The sequence below is a fragment of the Larus michahellis genome, chromosome 10, assembly GCF_964199755.1.
Source record: "Larus michahellis chromosome 10, bLarMic1.1, whole genome shotgun sequence".
Lineage (NCBI taxonomy): Eukaryota > Metazoa > Chordata > Aves > Charadriiformes > Laridae > Larus > Larus michahellis.
The window spans coordinates 21395463-21414475 of NC_133905.1; the positions used below are offsets into that span (position 1 = coordinate 21395463).

At 41.1% G+C, this 19013-nt stretch overlaps 1 long non-coding RNA gene across 1 annotated transcript in view; it reads right to left on the bottom strand.

The window, feature by feature from the left end:
• The window catches only part of LOC141749271 (uncharacterized), a 91809-nt gene that overhangs the window by 21514 nt on the left and 51282 nt on the right, over nt 1-19013 (bottom strand). The window contains exons 2-3 of the long non-coding RNA XR_012589305.1: nt 16865-16938; nt 15661-15851 (exon numbers count right to left, since the gene is read on the bottom strand). This is a non-coding gene — a long non-coding RNA (uncharacterized LOC141749271). The remainder of the gene's footprint in view (nt 1-15660; nt 15852-16864; nt 16939-19013) is intronic.

Consider the following 19013-nt stretch of genomic DNA (forward strand, 5'->3'; position numbering starts at 1 on the left):
GCTTAAGGATCATCTTTTAAATCCAGATATATAAGCAAGGTTTCTATCTCTATGAATGGGTGTTTTGTATGAGGTTCTGAGGGCAAATATGAAATGAGGCCACCACTAAAGCTAAGCAGTGGCAATTTATTTTGCTTACATAAATATTTTTTTACTGCTTCTTTAAAGCACCTCCCTCTTCTCATTAAAGCATGGTCACGAGGACTTGGGATCCCTCTTCTCTTCAGAAATTCTTTTTTCTTCTCCTCAGAGATTTTGTTACTTGCTGGGCTTCATGCTGAAAAAGTAGAAACAACCACCTGACATTATGCTTTATGCTGAATCCATAAAACTCCATTAATTTCCCTCCATTTGAAATAAAACTCAGGTTTGAAATTAACATTCATGTACAGGAAAGCACAGATTACTCTGAAAAGTTCATGAACCCTATTAAAATCTGAAAATTTTGAACTCCTAACACAACACGAAACAAGCAAGTCTAACAGGGAAGTCTAAGACTGCCCTGGTTCACTCATGCTATTTCAGTCGTCATTTTTTATGTAAAATACTCAGGGTGTAGTGACCTGATGCAAGGGTACATAAAGGAAGCCACTGCAGCTACCTGACTCCTCAGGCACTGTCCGAATTCCACTAATGTTTTTATACTTGTTAACATTCATTTATTTCAACAATATTTCCCTATCTTTCTGAAAACATACTCTCAGAACATAAGACGAAGATCACAACAATTACCCATTGTGTTATCCTGTACAGAAATTCTTGCAATGCACGAATACAGGGCTAAAGTGAATGGGCACGTAATTCAGAGTACATAAGACTCATCTCCTTTCCAAAATCCACTGTGGATAATGGCACAACACTGCGTAATTGGAAAGCTATCGTAGCATCACAGAAAAATGAGGCTGGACAGGACCTCCAAAGGCCAGTTAGTCCAACCTTCTCAAGGCAGGGCTGACAGCAAAGTTAGATCGTTGCCTGAGGTCTTACCCAGTTTCGAAAATCTCCAAGGTTGGAGATGCCACAACGCTGGATGACTAGCTCCAGTGTTACCCACTCTCAGTTTGAAGACCGATGGGTTCTCAAGCACATACCAGGGCAGGTTTTACCTGACATTTCACAATTTATTTAAAGCTTTCAGACTTTGGTCTGGTGTTCCTAATGATACAGTCCTCACCAAAACTGTTTTGGAGCAAGTGGGTAGGGTCTAGCGACACAGACTGAGGCACTATCCTACCAGAATATGGTCCATTTATATGACACATTTAAAACCAGTTTTCCCCATTACAAACTGCATTACCATTGCAGCAGAAACTTGACCGTAGAATGGATTTCATGGAAAATAACCTTACAAAGCGTCATCTGGCACCTGCAGCTCAGGTCCCAGGGCCTCAGTTTGACAGGAACCTTCCCTTCCTTCCCGCTGTGCACGCATTCCTGCTGCAGCCGCACATCTTACACCAAACACGCTGAAATGTCTCTATCTGCATCACATCATTGCTCTGCATGTGAGCAGCACGTCCAAGGACTTCAAATTATACGTGCCCTGAGTTTCTCTGTAAATACGCACGCTGTGCCCTGAGCATCCCTTCTTCTGGCAATGGCCCTGGAACTACCCCAGTTGGACAGACTGTGTTTGCTTCTGCTGGTATCCGGGGCAGCAAAAGTGCATGTTGTAAAAAACTTGTTTTCTGTTCAGTTTGCTGCTCTTGCCAGCTCTGCAAAATTCAGACACAAGAACTCTTTCTCACTGTCATTTGCGGTCTTGCTCATGAAGAGAGGAAACTCCACACAGTTCATTACAAATTAAGGTCTTCACATTACCAAAATTTGCGTAGATATTGAAAGGAAAGTAATTTGGTTATTTAGTAGAAGCTCAGCAGAACATGCAGTCAAGCATTAATAAGCACGACTTTCATCTAAACTAAAATGAAATTTCCTACAAATTTCCCTCTTTCCTAAGGAGAAGATGGATATTGCCCATAAAACTGATCTCTAAGGGATGATAAATTCCACGTGATCATAGACCACAGGCAACCTTCATGTGGAATTTATAAAATCTACCGATTTATGGCTTATGTTCATGCCTTTGATTTTAAACTAAATTATCCTATTTTTCCTGACAACCCTTTTGTTTTAGGTAGAAATCTTAATATGACAACGTGACGTGTATTTAAATAAATGACAGATTTAATTAATCCAAGATAGGTTTATGAACAGAGCAGATCACACTTTTTAGCTCTCATTATTTGATCAGTCAACTTAATCTGAAATAATAACTCTGGCAGCTTCTTACTGCATCTATTTTCGTCTTTTTTTTTGTTTTTAATCACAAGCCTTTTGTGGTTTATACCCTCTTCTCCTAAGCAAATCATAAATAAATTGGAGAGTAATTTCAAAACCATCCTTACAGATCTTTTCTCTCAGCGTTCCCATTTTACCACTGATTTCCCCCTTCCTCTTTAAAAAAAAAACAAAAAACAAAAAAACAACCCTCATCAAAATCCAAAACCCAGCAAAATAAATTTTTGTTCTTATCAGAAATGAACATTTTTCAGAAAGTCTTTCAGAGCAAAATACAGCAAGTGTTCTTCACCTTACAAGCCCTCTGGCACGGAGCTGACATCACACGTACATGGGGTTCTTTGCTGAGACTTAGCCTCCAAGCAACTCCACAACATCGCCAGCGAAGCTGAAGGACACTCCAAGGTCAAAGGAAAGAAAGAAAGACCAAATAAAACAGTAGCAGTGCGGCGCTCTCTGTTAAAAGATTTAACTGTAGACACACAATTCTGAAACCTGGGCAAAAGCAAAATATATCTGGGTATTATCAGACGCTGTATGCCTTTCGAGAAAAATTTTCCATGCTTAATTATTTATAATAAAAAAGGCAATTTAGATAAAGCAGAGCATGACATCACTCATCTAAATCTTTTAATAACATCGGCTTCAACTTTAAAAAACATATCTTTTTAAACAGAACATACCAGGGATTAAGCTGATACACTGAAATTATTTCTGAAAATACCTTGGCTGAACTTACATCTAAATTGTTCATATGTAAATCTGCAAAAAAGATCTTAACAACTAACATTTGCAACATTAGACGCTAATGAAATTTGATATCACATCACAGCTTTCAGATAGCCCAGAGTCATCAACTCTGTGCCTTTATGCATGTGCTGATTTGTAATTTTACATTGAGAAAACAGGATTTAAAAAAAATAATCTCACAAATGGCAAAGCAAAATATGCAGGTGAAGTTCTACAGGAGATAGCCAGGCACAAACAGCCTTTCTTCCACGCAGTAGTTAAACTCCTCACAGCTTCTCAAAGCTCTCTCAGCTCCAAAGCAGACAAAACCTCAAATGTGCAAATCAAATTACATTTCCTTTTCCGCCTCTTGCACCTCTGCCGTTCCTCACGCACAAACATACAAACACAGAACGCTCCTTTTAAGGCCTTAAGCCATATAAAAATGCCAGTGAAGAACAAAATGCCGATGTCTCTGTAGCAATTCCCAAACCAAATGGCACTCAGCAGGGAGAATTTCATGGTGTTGTCTGGGATTCAAAAACCAGTCTGCAGGAAAAAACTGTGAGTGCGACAGAAGGAAAACTGGTTTGGTCTGGACCCCTGGCTGGCATGCTGCTCTGGGGCTCTGCCACAGCTCTCCCGGAAAACACAGTGGAAGCACTTTCTTTTTATCCCACCATTTTCCGGCCCAGGCTTCCAGCACCATAGCAGAGGCAGGGCTGCCTCAGTGAAGTCTGGCTGTAGCGTTCAGCACAATATCGTCCTAATCTTCCTCAGACGTTATTTACAAGGTTGGAATTCCACTCCCCTCCCTCCCCCACAAAAAAAAGTACAACTCCAGCAGTCTTCTCAGGACTGGCAGCTTTGTACAAAGTTATATTCTTCGAAATATCTTGGTGTGGATTTTGGCTCGTTTTGGGGTCATCCACCCAAACATAGGCACTAGCCTCTCTATTTAGAAGCCCTTCTAAGCCTCTCATAAAAGCTAGCACAGAGCTTTCCACATATGAAGAAGACTTTAAAATAACATGCAGCCCACCTTCACAATTGCAGGACTACTCCTTTAAAATAAATAAATAGAGTTCGGTATTCTTGCATTGCAATGGACACTGCTTCGTTACGCCTAATATCACACAGCAATACAAACATTTCACACACGCAATTTGCCATCAATCTTCATTAGCTCATCCCCCACTCAGCTGCTGCTGTGCTGCCACACTAGTGACTAACGCTTCCGACGAGCTAAAGAGAATTGGAAACTCACTGGCTTCTGCAGGAATTGTAGGTTCTTGCCATTTCCATAAAAGTCAGCAACCAAAGACACTGATTACACTATGTATTTTAACGACGCGGGGTGAAAGGCTCTCTCAGCTCTTCCTGAATGGCAGAGCCCAGTTAACAACCGCCATTGGCAGCCATGCAATAGACATAAGGAATAAATGGTTTAGAAGGAACTGTAAGGATATCTACTGGGCATTTAAAATAGCAAAAGCCACACAATTCCCCAGTGACCAATAACAAAACTCAGGTTTCCACGTGCCCTTTGCAGTGGTATCAGCAGAAGGTTCTTTGGCTCAGATCACCAGAATTACGTAGGTGCCCAGTCTCTACTGGAATAAAGGAGAATGAGGAATCTACCTATTATTGTGGATCTAAATCTAAAGAATCCAGTGGGAGAAAAACTCCTCTGGCTGCTTACTTGGCTGTGATCCCTGTATAAAATCCCTTACACTAGCAAATTACAGCTTTGCTCTGTATTAGATATAATGCTTTGATGTCAGTTCACTTTGGGTTTGATTTACAAAGCCACAATTAGAATTTACTTTAGGAACCATCCCCTGCCCAATTCCCACCTGAAGAGCGGGGTTCAGCAAGGACGCTGGGGAGCCAAGGCTGGAGTAGCTCAGCTCAGGAGCATGCACCCCGGACATCTCACATTGCTCAGACTTGCTACATTTGCCAGACTCACGAGAAAGAGACAAGTATGTATTCTGACATTTTCTAGCAGGCAAGAAAGTAAGAGGCCTAACGCCGTGGGCCGGTTAAGTATTTTGATCTCAGCGTTAGGTCGTCGTGCTTTACGTCCACTGCATGCCCGGCCAGCGCTAATTGTTAAGCTGCTCAGTGCTCTATCACAAGCTCTGCCGGCACTAAGTGTTTTGCATACAAATACTAATTGCAGCCTCTTCTCCTATCTCCCATTTCTGTCTATGGAGGTAGAACACTCGTCTTTCAGCATATGCAGGTAAAAATGGACGTGAATTCCAAACAGCATTGTACGGGCTGTGCTTCGTGGACTGCACTGCCCACGTAACTCATTGATAGGAATCGATTTACAGTTATTTCTCCAGAGTTTTTCATGCAGTCAGTGGCATTCTGTGACATCAGAGGCCAACTTAAATCTAGTGTTTCTGCTCGCATCTGTAGAAAAACATTGGAAGTAGGTGGAATTTGTTGCTTTGCGTCCGTTTTGGATGGTCTCAGATGTGATTCTACAGTTAAAGTTACCTGATGATAAAAAGCCTGGAACAGACACCTTCCCTGGCTTTTCTCCCAAAATTCATAAGGGGTGAGCCAAATTTTTTCCTCTGCCCAGAGAATCTGGCCAAGAGATCCACCGTCCCTCTTCTTGCTTCGTAACACAAACCAGAACAGATTGATGAAGACCATTTCATGAGAGCCAGATCCTGAGACCAGACTCTTGATATGAGACTTTTTTAACAAGGTCTGTCTCCTCTAATACCTGCAGCCATTAAAAGGACTTCTTCCAAAGTCCGTCATCCCACTTCTTGATGGGAAGGATCTCTGTCTCTCATTACCCCAATTCATTCCAGACTTTGCAGAGTTCAGCTCAAACAACTTAACCTTTTGCATTCCAGCAATAAAAATTTCCTCTAGCGCATTTTTCCATTTTATTCACTCTGGGGATCCTGGATTTTTATGATTTCCAGATGACCAAAGTCCTTTAACAAAATAATACATCAGCTGGGTGCATCTTGCTCAGTGAGAAAGGCAGAGAAGGCACGTGGTTTGGGGAAAGAAATGCAGAAGAAAAGAGCCTCAGCAAAAGATTTCCTGTCTCATTTCTAAAACGAGCCACCGAAATAAGGGCCATATATATCCATGCTCCCTCCTCTTCCCTGCTGTTATTTCTCTGCACAGGTTGTTCACCTCCAGTTGCTAAGCAACATGCTTGTCTCACATGCTCTACATCCTAGTGCACAGGAAAAAAAAAAAGGGGAAAAAAAAAAGGTACTGCAGGGGCAAAATTATGCTGACAAGGAGGGAGCATCAGCTTTTTCCTCTCCTCCCTCCCTTTTCTCCCATGCTCAACATCTTTCACACTACACTAAATCTCATCCCACCGTCCTCCACTAATGCAAGCAGCACAATCCTTGGTTAACCGGAGCATACTCCCAGGATGACTATTAAACAAAAAGCAGAAGAAAGGAGATCAGTTCACGAACCATATTCTTTTCTGCTGAAAAGTATTGAGATTTCCTCTGAACAAATAGCAAGACTCCCAAAGGACTGTTGCTGTTACAAATGTTTAAATCCTGCACATGCCACAGTAATCTAGGACAGGTTATAGACACAGGACATTATGTATTCTGCAGCAATGTAAAATCCATTTTCTCTACTTTTCTTATTATCAAACGCTTTAAAATTTGACCATAAAGCATAACTCCTCCAGGCTGCAATTTATTTCTAATGCAAGGTCTCAGTGCTGCCTGAGCTCCTTTTTTTCTGCTGTTATCCACCCACACAGACTATGAACATTTTAAAGAAATAATAAAAATAAAATTCACTTAAGCTACTCAGCAAATTTGAGAAGTTAACATTTTTATGTGCTACAGTATTCCTATGCAAGCCAATTATTTGAGGGGAATCTCACAGGACTTAATTTTGAAAAAACCCCACAGCTTTTCTATTTTACATGAAGAACCATGTTTGTTTAGAGCAAAACCCATGCCTCTAACAGATCAACTGCAACATTCTGCTTTCCTTTATCTATGCTGAATTCCACCCTTTTTGGTCTGCGGCTCACTCTCAACCCTCATCATTTCCCATCAACCACCGCAGTATCAAGCTTTCATTAAACATACCATAAAATGCAATGCAGTACTGTACTTCGGTTCATACCTTCGTTTTCAGGACAGATGCAGGTTCCTCGCCTCCCAGACCAGCAGTGGTAAACCGATCCCAGTTTGTAAATAGACTGGGACACGGGTCTGCCTCTGAGTCTCAGTTTCCCATCAGTAAAACAGACGGAGTCCTTTGCTTCCCTACATTATCTCTTTAAATATACAGTGTTCAGCACAGAGGATGACTTTTGCTATTTCAACAGCTACATTTCGGACAGATAATATATAGTTGCCATCCTAACTATCTATAAAACAGAGTCAAGCTTGGTAACAAGTTTCTGCCCAATCAAAAACAAGATTCAAAAGACCCAAACATTTAATTTCAGAATGAAACCAACTCAGCATACTTCTGAAACAAAGCATCAAAACCAAATTTATTTAATTCAAACTGTAATCTACTAATTCAACTCAAAGATTTTCAAATCTTCTGAAAATTCAAGGCGGAGTTGTGGAATAAATACTAAATTGGCTAAAAAATACAAAAGTACAGCATTGTTCACACATTAAGGAAAAGTATAAAATCAAGAGGCTTCTGAGGTAGAAAATAGCCGCAGCTGGCATGAAGGACACAACATCTGTGGTTCCCTGATAAGCTACATGAGGTACGGGACGGGATGCAATTATTCCGTGGCTTTACCTTATGATGTATAGCGGATACGGGAATGGGATGATACCATGAAACAGATAAGCTGCCAATTAGCTGCCCGCTAGATGCTCAGAGCCAACATTTTGTCAAATTTTGATGAAATGCTGTCCTTTGTGCGAACTTTGCTCATTATAATGTCATTATAATACCAAAACACACCTCCATCCCGAAGGCTACCCGCCTCCAAGGTGCGACCACTCCTTCTTGAGTCTGCGCCCTGAATTTCTCGTAAACTATACCTTTAATTGTGAAGTGAGAAAAATTTACACCAATCATGATAAAAGTATGTATGACTAAAGTCACTCAAACTCCACCTTGAAGATAACGAATAGTATAAAAATAGCCTGAGAGAGGGGGGATACCCAGGGAAGACACCATCATAAAGAATTACATCACTGACTTCTGGGATCAGTCGACGGGCTGAGCCTCTCTTCCCCCCCATAGGGACACCTTTGGGTAACACTTAGATTATACCGAGTGCTTCCTCGGGAAACTTAGAAATTTCTCTAGAGACTCTCTTTTCTACATTTAGAGCCAGGCTGTATCGTTTATAACTTTGTCACGCGTTTTGTATATGTAACAATACTTTCATTTGCACGTGCTTTGCAGACAGTGTATTTATCACCGGCAATCCTAAGAACCTCTATATCTGTTGTTTAAATAAACTGCACTTTTTTAAGTAGCTAGTCATTTTGGTTTCTCACTGAACGTGACCAAAGACTCGAGAGTGGCCGTGCTAGTTCATGAGCATGACTAGACTGAAGGTGCAGTCCACTATTAGTGTATCCAAATCGTAATAGCTTAATACATATTAAACGCGATTGGACTGATAGTGCTGAATTGGGCATCACTCAGAATTTAAACCTAGCCACACCTGGCCTCCCACCTCGGTGAGGAGTGTTAGAACGCAAGGGGGTTTATTTTCTGCCAAAACCGCTTTGCCCCTTTCACGCAACAGGAGTCATTCACAGTTGAATGAAACGTTTTGTTTGGCCCTAAATTACTTTCCGAAGAAAGAGTAGAAGAGGGTACAGCACAGCAATGGCAGTCGATATACTAATACCCCGGGGTTCCGCAATCTGGATGTGTGTGATACTACAATGATTAGACACAATTACTAATGCAGAATTCAAAACAAAAGACATGTCCCGCATGCTGCGCACTTCCTTACAGCCTAGCAGGACCACGGTACACTTTCTATCACCTTTGCCTCTTCCTACAAGTAACTGTAAGGTCTCTCCATTCCTGAAGTAAGGAAAGACTCTCAAAAAATTATGAAGGGACAGGATGTCTCTCCAGTGGTCATCAGCACATACCTTCCACTCTATAAAATGCAAAAAATCAGCAGGACCTGTGAGTCCCTGCACCTCAGTCCCTGTGGGCTGCAGATCTCAGGAGTTCACCTATCCCAACTTCACTTTGCCTCACAGAGTCTTCCTCGGTTTGAAGTTCCTCGAAAACAAGCCCCAAGTCCAGGTATCTAATCCCACTTTGCGCATGCACTATCTGCCATACAAATCTCAAATGCATTTACAGTTCATGAGACTTTTAGCTATCACTGTCCTCCAAGAGACTTCAGCAAATCAACTCATAACCATTCCTCTATGACAAGACAGGTTTATATCTTGTAACACGGTGGCACCATAACATCAAAACAGAGTACATATAACCTTGTATTGATTCACAATATTTAAAAAAATATCTAAGTTATAGGAAATAATGCTGTGCAGGAAATGCACAACAACTGTGGCTGAATCACAGCGGATGCTTGATTTTCTGTGTAACACGGGCAATGAGGAAAACAGGAATGGAAAAAGATTTAGGGTGTTTTGCCCACAGTCGTAAAAGTAATACATTTTGTTTTCAGTTCTAGATAGCGGTTTCAGCCTGCAGGCCCAGAGAAACGTTTAGCTATATAGTAGTCATTGTTCTTCAACACAACACTATTCTGCTTCACCTGCTCATTCAGTGAGAGAGTAACATAAATCTTGCCTAAGAGGGCAGAAATAGGCATTCAGTTCTGACAGTCTAGTGGTTAAAATTGATGTTTGCAGAAAATATGTGTTTTCACAGCTGGTCTTTCAAAATAGGGGTGCAATCCGTTCTGCACTTTTGTTAGAATGCTCTTTAAAAGCATCAAAAAAGCTCGGTGGAGAAACAAGACCTTTAGTGCTAATTTAAGGTGATTAGAGGATTAGTGCATTTAGATTGAGAGAACTGTGAAACACAAAGAAACAGATTTTGAGCAGGCAAAGGTATCTCTTAAAACTATCACCCATGTGAGCATAACAAAATATGAAAATCTTCCTGAATTATAAATTCTTCGAGAGACCTGTTTCTCGCACAGACTTCTCACTAGCAATGAAAAAAAAACTTAGAAGGCAAAACTGTAACTGCTCACTGTTGAATTCCTTAGGTAAAGCCACTCCTATAGCATCTGACCTCTACGAGACTTTTCTATAAGGATGTATCTTCTGTAAAAACCACACCAGAAATAAATTATCCAAAAGGACATAAGCAGGTCTGCTGACATCATCCACATCACAAGACAGTCATTTTACAGACCAAAGAAGTCAAGCCAGAAGGTGTCTGCTATCTTGTATTCCATACCAAAAAACACCGAAGGAAGGAACCTTCTTTCCTTCATACTTATCTATGAAATTGCCTTCTTTCTACTTAAGGCTATGACACAGTCTGTTTTAACCATCTCTTGCTTAGCAAAGCATCTACTGCGTTCAAAACCTGCAATATTTGCTTGAAGCCAACAATCAACGGTCGTTGGATACAAGCCGTTAAGCCAAAAAGAAACAGAAGAAAACTAGTCCCAGTCAAGCCTTCCTAGCCCCACACCTGCATTTTCACACCTGTAATCAGGGGCAGAGAACACAGGAGAAAGTCTTCAGGGTGCAGCAGGAAACCCCCAAAAGCAGGGCTGCCTGGAGGTGCACTTGCAGCAGCAGCGCCTGCCCCACTCCCCAGCAAGCGTTTCTGTTGCTAGAGCGCTTGCAGGCACCAGAAGACTGGGCACAAGAGTGGAAAAGGTATCTAAAAAAAAAAAAAAAAAAGCTTTTTTAGCAGAGCGAAAACACAGCAGCAGGTGAAAGTCTACTGTGCTATTTGGATATCAGCCTCCCAGCCCATTCTAGCCGTGACCAATTCTGCTTCCAAAACCGAAGTCCCTTCAGTCATCTGATAGGCCAAACACCATGACTGTGAAACGGCATGTCTCTGAAGACCACATGTAACATGCAGGTCAGGCAATGCTCACTACTGAAATATATGGGAGGTTAAGACCAGAATTGTAGGACCTGCAAGTTTGAGCCTTTAACGAGCTAAGATCATTATTATTCTCAGGCAATTTTAGTGCAGCTTAGTATGGATATATTTGAATTCTCTTTATATTATGAGAAGCTAGAGACTAACTCTCTCTAAATATATGTCTACAACCTTATTTACTTCACGTAATCAAGAGAATCATGTACCAGTCTCTGCATTCTGTAGTCCTGTGCAATGATAACATTGACTCAAACAAAACCCTGTGGACATTACCTATAGGAAGGGTTCTCCTCAGTTTCCTTCAAGCCTCTTATGTTTGTCTTATTCTATTATACCGTTGCATCTATTAATGGATTTACTGCATTACACAGGGACAGAGAGTGAGTGAGAAGGTGCGTGTATATAAAAAAGGCATATATGGTCTCCTAAGGACTGTCAAGCAATGAATGTAGACAAAACAAAAATCTCACAAGAAACATTGCTAACAGATGAATGCCCACAGGTAACAGGGAGGGTGAAAATTCTCTGAAAATAATCAAGGCTTGGAAGGCTGGCCAAGACAATTAGCAGCGAAAATACCAACTGGTCTTTGACATACTGGCCTGTGGTTTTTAAGACTCTCTTTTAGCTGTCACCTTCTTACCTTCCCTGTACTCACGTTCCGGTCTAAGGAAAAGGAAAGCGTACAGGACGCTGCTAAGCAGCTTTTCAGTACGTGCGTGTCTCCCTTGGCCTACAACCAGGCAGTACTGATTGAGGTACAAAGACAATGACGGAAAACTTCTGGAACAAAATTTGATAACAATCAACAGAAGCTCCAAGCATTAGTAAGCTTTCCTCGCAAGACAGCATTTTAAATTAGAGCATTCATTGTCCCAGTGAGAGATGTCACAGCCTAGTCAAGGCTGGGCGACGGCGGTGCAAGGGTTGCCCTTTCATTCACTGATGACACTCCATTTTACACCAGCTATTAATACATGATGGCATTTTCTATCAAGGGTGTCATAAAAAGGTCAGATCCCATTACTGCAACTTGTACATATGAGGACAGGTTCACTCGTTAAGCAACACTAAGATCCTACTACTTCCAGCCAGCTCACTCCAAGTAGAGCTTCATTCCGCCAAGTGCTGCACACAGACAGATTGACGTACCCAGCCTCTCAGGTCTGAAATCAACAGCAAGATGGAGGCATCAGGAGCACCCAACCACCAGGAGTCAGTCACAGATGGGATTATTCTTTCTTTAATTGCTTTTTTCTGTAAACAAACATTTGCAACTACAGGACATCTCATATTTCCAGAGTAGGTCCAGATGATCTACGTGTCAAGGTCAAGCAAACTGTTCCTTAGGACTGCCAGTTATAATAGTCTCTTCTTGTGTAAAGTATTGTTGAATGGCTCCTGATTTTGTTTGTTATATTGATCTGAAAATTGTTCAGATGACTAATTCCCAGCCTAAGGGTTGTGTACTCTGTTTTTTTCATCTCCTCGTTGACTCCGAGGTGTTCAGCTGGTCATTTAAAATCCCACTGTATTAGTCTTGTTCTCTTGGTCAAATGCTGCTTTTCAAACAGAAACTTGAAATACTCAAAACTGGTTGAAATTAGTAGCTTTTTAGGACTATTATTTATACTAAGTTTAAAAAAACATAACCGATCGTGAGTACCAAGTACGTCTTAATATGCAAATCCGAGAACCGTAGAACAGAAATTCAACTCAACACTTCCATGCCCATAAATATCCACCAACTTTTTTATTTTTAATTAAATTATTTTTTTCAACAACTAACCATTAACACCTCTTTTAACACCTTCTGTACTCTTTTGTGAGCTCCATAGTAGATTTTTCTTAGCTCATCCCCAGTTCATTATTAACTAATTTTAGTTTCTCCCTTTGATTCTCTCTGATGAGGTCCCACTGAGAAACGATGATTTTGTACATACAATGGATTAAATAATAAAGCCAAGAAGTTGTGGGGTTTTTTTATATTTAGAGAGCAACTGGAAAACCAAGAGCTCACTAAAGCAAAATGAAGCACTCAAATGTTGATATACGCTAATTTGCAATTTACTTCATACGTTTCTGTTGGTAAGTGTATTGGTACTGCAGGGCTGAAGCTGCTGACATTCATCATAATTTATGGCAAAGTTCTTCACTTGGCACAGCTACCCATAGCTATTTCCATAGGCATTTCCCAAAAGCTTGCTTTCCCCCTTTAACGCAGCCCTCAGAATAGGCATCCAAAAAAGGCAGGAAGGAAGCAGCAGGGAGCGTGACAGCGGTAGCTTTCCCACTTCGGAGGCAGTAATGAATTGGGGCAGGCTTGCACCATCTCCGACACTGCAGTGCAAAAACCAGGATCCAGACACCAGGATCCATTCTTGAGAGTGACACCCAGGAATATTATCCTCTCCATCCCGCATGAGGAAAAGGGCAGTCCTCATTCAGCCCTCCCTGAAGCAGCTTCATTTTTATCATTGCTGAATCCCTTGCAGAAGTCGTTGAGGACCACTACCCTTTAGGAAACTAAAACAAACGGATAACAAAAAAAACCCAAAACATTAAGCATACTAATTACTTAGAAAGATTGGCTAATGACTGCTCCATACATAAGTTCATCAAGCAGCTAACACACATAGAGTTGGAAAGGCAACGCATTATGAAGGATTGTTTCTAATGACACAGTGGCACTAGGGAGCTGAAGCAGAGTGCTGAGGTTAGGCATTCTCTAGGAAACTAAAACTCATGGGCAGAGAATTTTTTTTGTCCAAAAGTGCCCTGGTTTTAACCCTTCAAGACAGCAAGGGAAGGGCTCTGCAGTTCCACACCAGCTCAATGAGACATGAAGAAAGTGGCATGTGCCACTTTGAAGGGAGGCTCTGGGAGAAGGGCTGGGAACTCAGGGAGCAGCGAGAAGCAGCGTGGCAGCTTCGGGAAAGGCAGACCTGACAGCACTTCATCCTTCCGACCCATTTGTTCTGCCCTCCTCTGTCAATGACACTTACCCAGGCACTGAGAGGCCAAAACCCACAAGCAAACAAACTGCCTGTTCTACTCTAAAAAGACCTTACATGGGTAAGATGGCAGCTGCACCAACAGGTGAAAATGAGCTCTATTTGCTACATTAAAGCTCTAATTTAATTTGGCAGAAAATCACTTGCAAATCAAGCAAATGCGACACAAGCATTGTCCCTTGTGTTTGGCCATGTCCAGAAACTACAGCCACAGCTGTTTTGTTTGCCACACACCACTCTAATGCACCATCAGTGAAAAATAAAACATTTTTTCTGTTGCTACAGAACAGTAGCATCCCCTTAAGATTATTTGAATTTTTCTTCCATCCAGGCTCAATCTTCCCTCCTGATCAGTGCCTTCACAACAAAATCTGAAATTGCCGCATGATCTTCCCGTACAACACAAATCCGATGTTCTTCACAATCGCAACTATTTCATTTTAAGCAGTGCTCATCTGCAAAGACTTGAATTTGCATGACCCATGAGTATAGTACATTGTGAAAGGCTGCCATTACCGCTGTCCTCAACTCACATTTAAGAAATGATTTTTGAAAGGAGGGCTCACAAAGGATTCTTGCAGCTTCTCAGGTTTCAGCAAAATCTTTGACACCTGACGAAGTCTGACGCTGAAATGTATACATGACATCCAAACTGACTGATGTCCCCAAAATGGCATGCCAGATGCAAGCTGTAGCAAGATGATTTAAAAAGCTAGGACAGATTTACTCGTACGTATTGATTTTATATGTATTTATATTTAAAACAAATATGTTTAAAATATCAACCCTCATCTGGATTCTTCTAGTTTGTGTGTTACCTTGTCTTTGAACTCTCTTCTGCACTGCTCTTGCTTAGCGCAGTGCTGGAAGTTGACCTTTTATTGCAATGAGAAACAAGGCCTTGGGCAAGGGAAGTACAAAATAAATGGACCAAAGTAAAATCTGATGGATTGCTTGAGTTATAACATCAAACTGCTAATGCAAACGTTATTCCTCATAAATCACTTTATTCCCTTAAACTTCCTCCATGTGAAAGTAGCCTTTATATGTCATAACATTATATTCATCGACAATTCACACATTCTAAAATACAATTCCAACCTGACTCTTCTAAAGGATGCAGAGAAACTGTGAAAGTGTTAAATTCTTTTCTTCAAATAGATGTTATGTCCTCCTTCCATGACCCTAGAAAAACAACCTAGAGTTACCTGTCACTGAAGTGCGTGTATGAGGTTGAGCTACGAAGCAGGCACTTCAAAGTGAGTACTGTTGAATGCTGCTAACTGGACAGTTCCTCTCTCTCTCCCAAAAAACAAAAAAAACCTGATTTTACCAGTAGATTTGTTTCTGAACCAGTGAACAAAAGCCATCCTGATCATAAATTTCTATCAACACTACCTCCCATGAATTTCAGAAGTACTGTGCCAGACAACATTGATCAGACGGTTTAGGCATTGCTTCATTCTTTCGAGATGGCACTTCGCAAAGCCAGTGGGACAGGTTCCATCTGGCAGGAGTGCCTGTAGAGAAGCCTGCGTGACAGTACCTGAACGGGACATCCAATTCTTTCATACGCTGATCCTAATGATACGGGGAGCAGGGGCGAGTTCTGCTGATGCCTGTTATATCAGTCACCGTGTTCTCCACTTCAGCAAGTCCACAAGGATGTGCCGATACCAGTCTTCACTAATTACGTGGAAGCAGCAAGTTAGGCACCATCTTTTATACTTTGCTAAGCTGAAGGTAAGGATGGAAAGAAGGATGTCACTATACTGCAGAGCCTACTAAGTAATTCCCCGCAGGCAATTCAGCAAACTTTAAGTAGGTTTCAAGGGGAGCATCTCCCAGGTCAGATCCTGAAAAAGCAGTTTCAATCATGTTAAAAAAAGGGCATCAAAGGAGTTCTATGAACAGGAATCTCCAGAAAGTTTAGTTCTCCAGAGGAGAGATTGCTCAATTCCCTTTACAGGATTTAACAGAAATGGCAGCTCCCTTTGTAGCCAGCAGAATCTCTCATCTGGGAACCTTTGAGTTCAAGAAGCAGCTCTAATAGATCCAGCATTGCAAGACTGGATCTTCTTGACCTCAGGAGAGGCACTTTAATAATTAAATCCATTCCGTGCGTGTAAAAGAATTTAACCATTAGTACCACCGATTATTCAGTGCTATGTCGGAGTAATCAGCATCCTGCCTCAAAAGACTTTTGCCATCTGAATGGGAAACGGCAGTTTTCCTCTAACGCCACATGGACTTTTGCTCTCACAGGCAAACAACTTTGGTTGATTTGTCTTGCTCCCATGATATAAAAATGTATGGGAGCTGGCGTAAGCTGCTACTCCTAACAGGGTTTTTCCTGGCAGCACGACTATGGGAAAACAGGCACCATCCTTTCAAGGCCATTGGAGTCAGTGGCCATCAGTACAGAGTGCCAGCCCACCACACAGCCATCACTCTGTCGGCCTTTCAGGGGGGCCGTTCCAGCCACCGCTGATTCTGCACCGGTGTGACACCAGCTTTTTAACAGTTCTCGGACTTATACAACAGGCTTCTACAGCCCCATAGCCGTGATAATCATCATTTACACTCAGGAGCAGCGGAATGGTTTATGAACTGTGGAAGGTAATTGCAGCATCATAGTCCTTCTTCCTCTAAATTTACTCTGAACAATGAAGACACTAATGGTCTCATTAACCTAATCTTTCCATAATGCCTATGTTATGTTTTTGGCAGACCGTGCTCACTTTACTTACCAATTGACCCCTCTTTCTGTTACACACAGACAGCTTCATGCTTGCCACCATGTTATCAGCTCTTGGTGTGAACACTGAGAAGAGAAGAAGGGAAACCACTGTTGAACCATAGGAAAAAGTTCCAATTAAGCGGTCGAAAACTCTAGTAAGTTGGAGAGTCAAAATAAGACAAAAATTGGACCCATTTTTTGGGGGGTTACTAGTCAAACAGAGTTCCCTAATTATATTTTAATTAGTGTGTTTCTCTCTCCCTCTCTACATACAAAGGGGCATATGCATAAAACTAAAGTATCCTCACAGGCAGGCATAGATTGGAATATTCGTTCCGAAGTTTTAAGGGACTGAACTGACACAGCAAAAAAGCAAAAGACAGAAAATGGTCTGGAAGTCAGTTTTGGGAAATAGCTAGCTAACTTATGGCTCGCTTATAGGTACAAATCAATAAAGGGTAAAATAAATCATTTACAGAAACCTTGAATTATTAGCTGATGCTAGAATTGGTAGTCTAGGTAAGAAACTTTAAAAACTCAAATTCACTCTCAGATGATGCTTAGTCAGTAAGTTTTCTTTGATGCTGGAAAACCAAAGTGCAAAGCTCACCAGTAGTTAAATAAATAATGATTTGGGGGTTTTTTTATACACAGCTACTACTCAATATCAGACTGATAACGTGATCTCCTTCTGTAGAAAGCTCATAATGCTGATATAATAAAGTTGTTTAACCCATGATGATTTAAGGATTTAATGAAAGCAAGGGTTTTAGGGAGAGGTACTATATATACTTTTTTTGTTTGTTTTTAGACCAATAGAGTTGGGATAAAGAAAAATTCTCATTGTGTACGTGTAAAGCCTTATTTAAGACTGGAACAGAAGAACTAGTCTTCAAAGTTAAATGCAAATTGAGAATGCTTGCTGAACCTTGTAACAGCCAAAACAATTAACCCTCTTCTTATAAAACAAACCTCTTACTTTCCTACTAAAAAGAAGGCGAGGTTCACGTGATGCTGCTACTAAATGAGGGTTGGAGTTATTCAGTGGTCTCTGCTAGGTCTTCGTACAAAAGATAACCAAATTCCCCAGGAACCACCAAAGAACGTTTATCCTCTACCATGCTTCTAACGCCAAAAAAATAAAAAAAAAAAAAAAAAAATTTATTTATGTGACTTCTTTCGGGACTACTGCAGGAAGCCTAAAGGGCTGAAGTGTTCTGCAAGATGTCACTCTCGCTGCTGTTCAGTCCTAGGCATGCTGTATGAGTTCAATGAGATTTTCTTCTTTTAGTGCTATTTAATGTATATATTGTTTCAATCAACTACTTTTACATGTTCTTCCAACTTCCACATCATTCTAAACATGTCTCAGACTATTTCCATCTTTTTTCTCGATAGCTTTGGACTCTGACAAGGCCTGGCATATATAATAAATTTATTTCCTGTAATACTGGAAATTTTCCTGAAGCAACTACTTCCAAAGGCATTCAGATGTCTGCCTGTAGCTTTGGTGAATTCTTAGCTTATTAAGGTAGAAATACATGTGAGCTGCTGTCAGGGTACAGCAAAGTTGAGCCTGCCCTTAGATTGCAGATTTTCAATGACCAGAGTCTATTTAGCTGCTGAATTGTTTTGCTAATTCCATACATTACTTCTGAGTTTCCGCTTCTGCCAAGCAGCGATCTGTTAGCTGATTGTCCTCCTGTGTTGCTTTACCTTGTAAAGTACTGCTACAGTTGAGGTTTTAGAGCTCGGAATAGATTTTTTTCCCCCGCCAAGTGATTATAATTTTTCAAGTGCTAAAAAATACTGCTGCTCGCTGCTTGCTGTTTAAGCTGTGACACTAAGAGCCATCTTCTCCTAAAAATCTGTCTCCTAACAATCCTCATCTGAGTCACGCAATGTAGGGACTGGATAAAGATGCGCTTTTCCTCATCTGAAGTCAATGTCAATGCCAAAATGGGCGAGGTGAGAGAAGACACCCAGTGTTTCATGCCAATGTCTAGGCTAACATAAATAAGGACTAAATATGCGCATTAACTGCGAAAGCTGCCCCTTTATATACAACCCTGATGAAAACCATTTTTGTTGTCATTCCCTAACTTCTCAAAATGTCCCAGAATTAACGGCAGCAGATACTGTCAAAACTTCTTAATGTC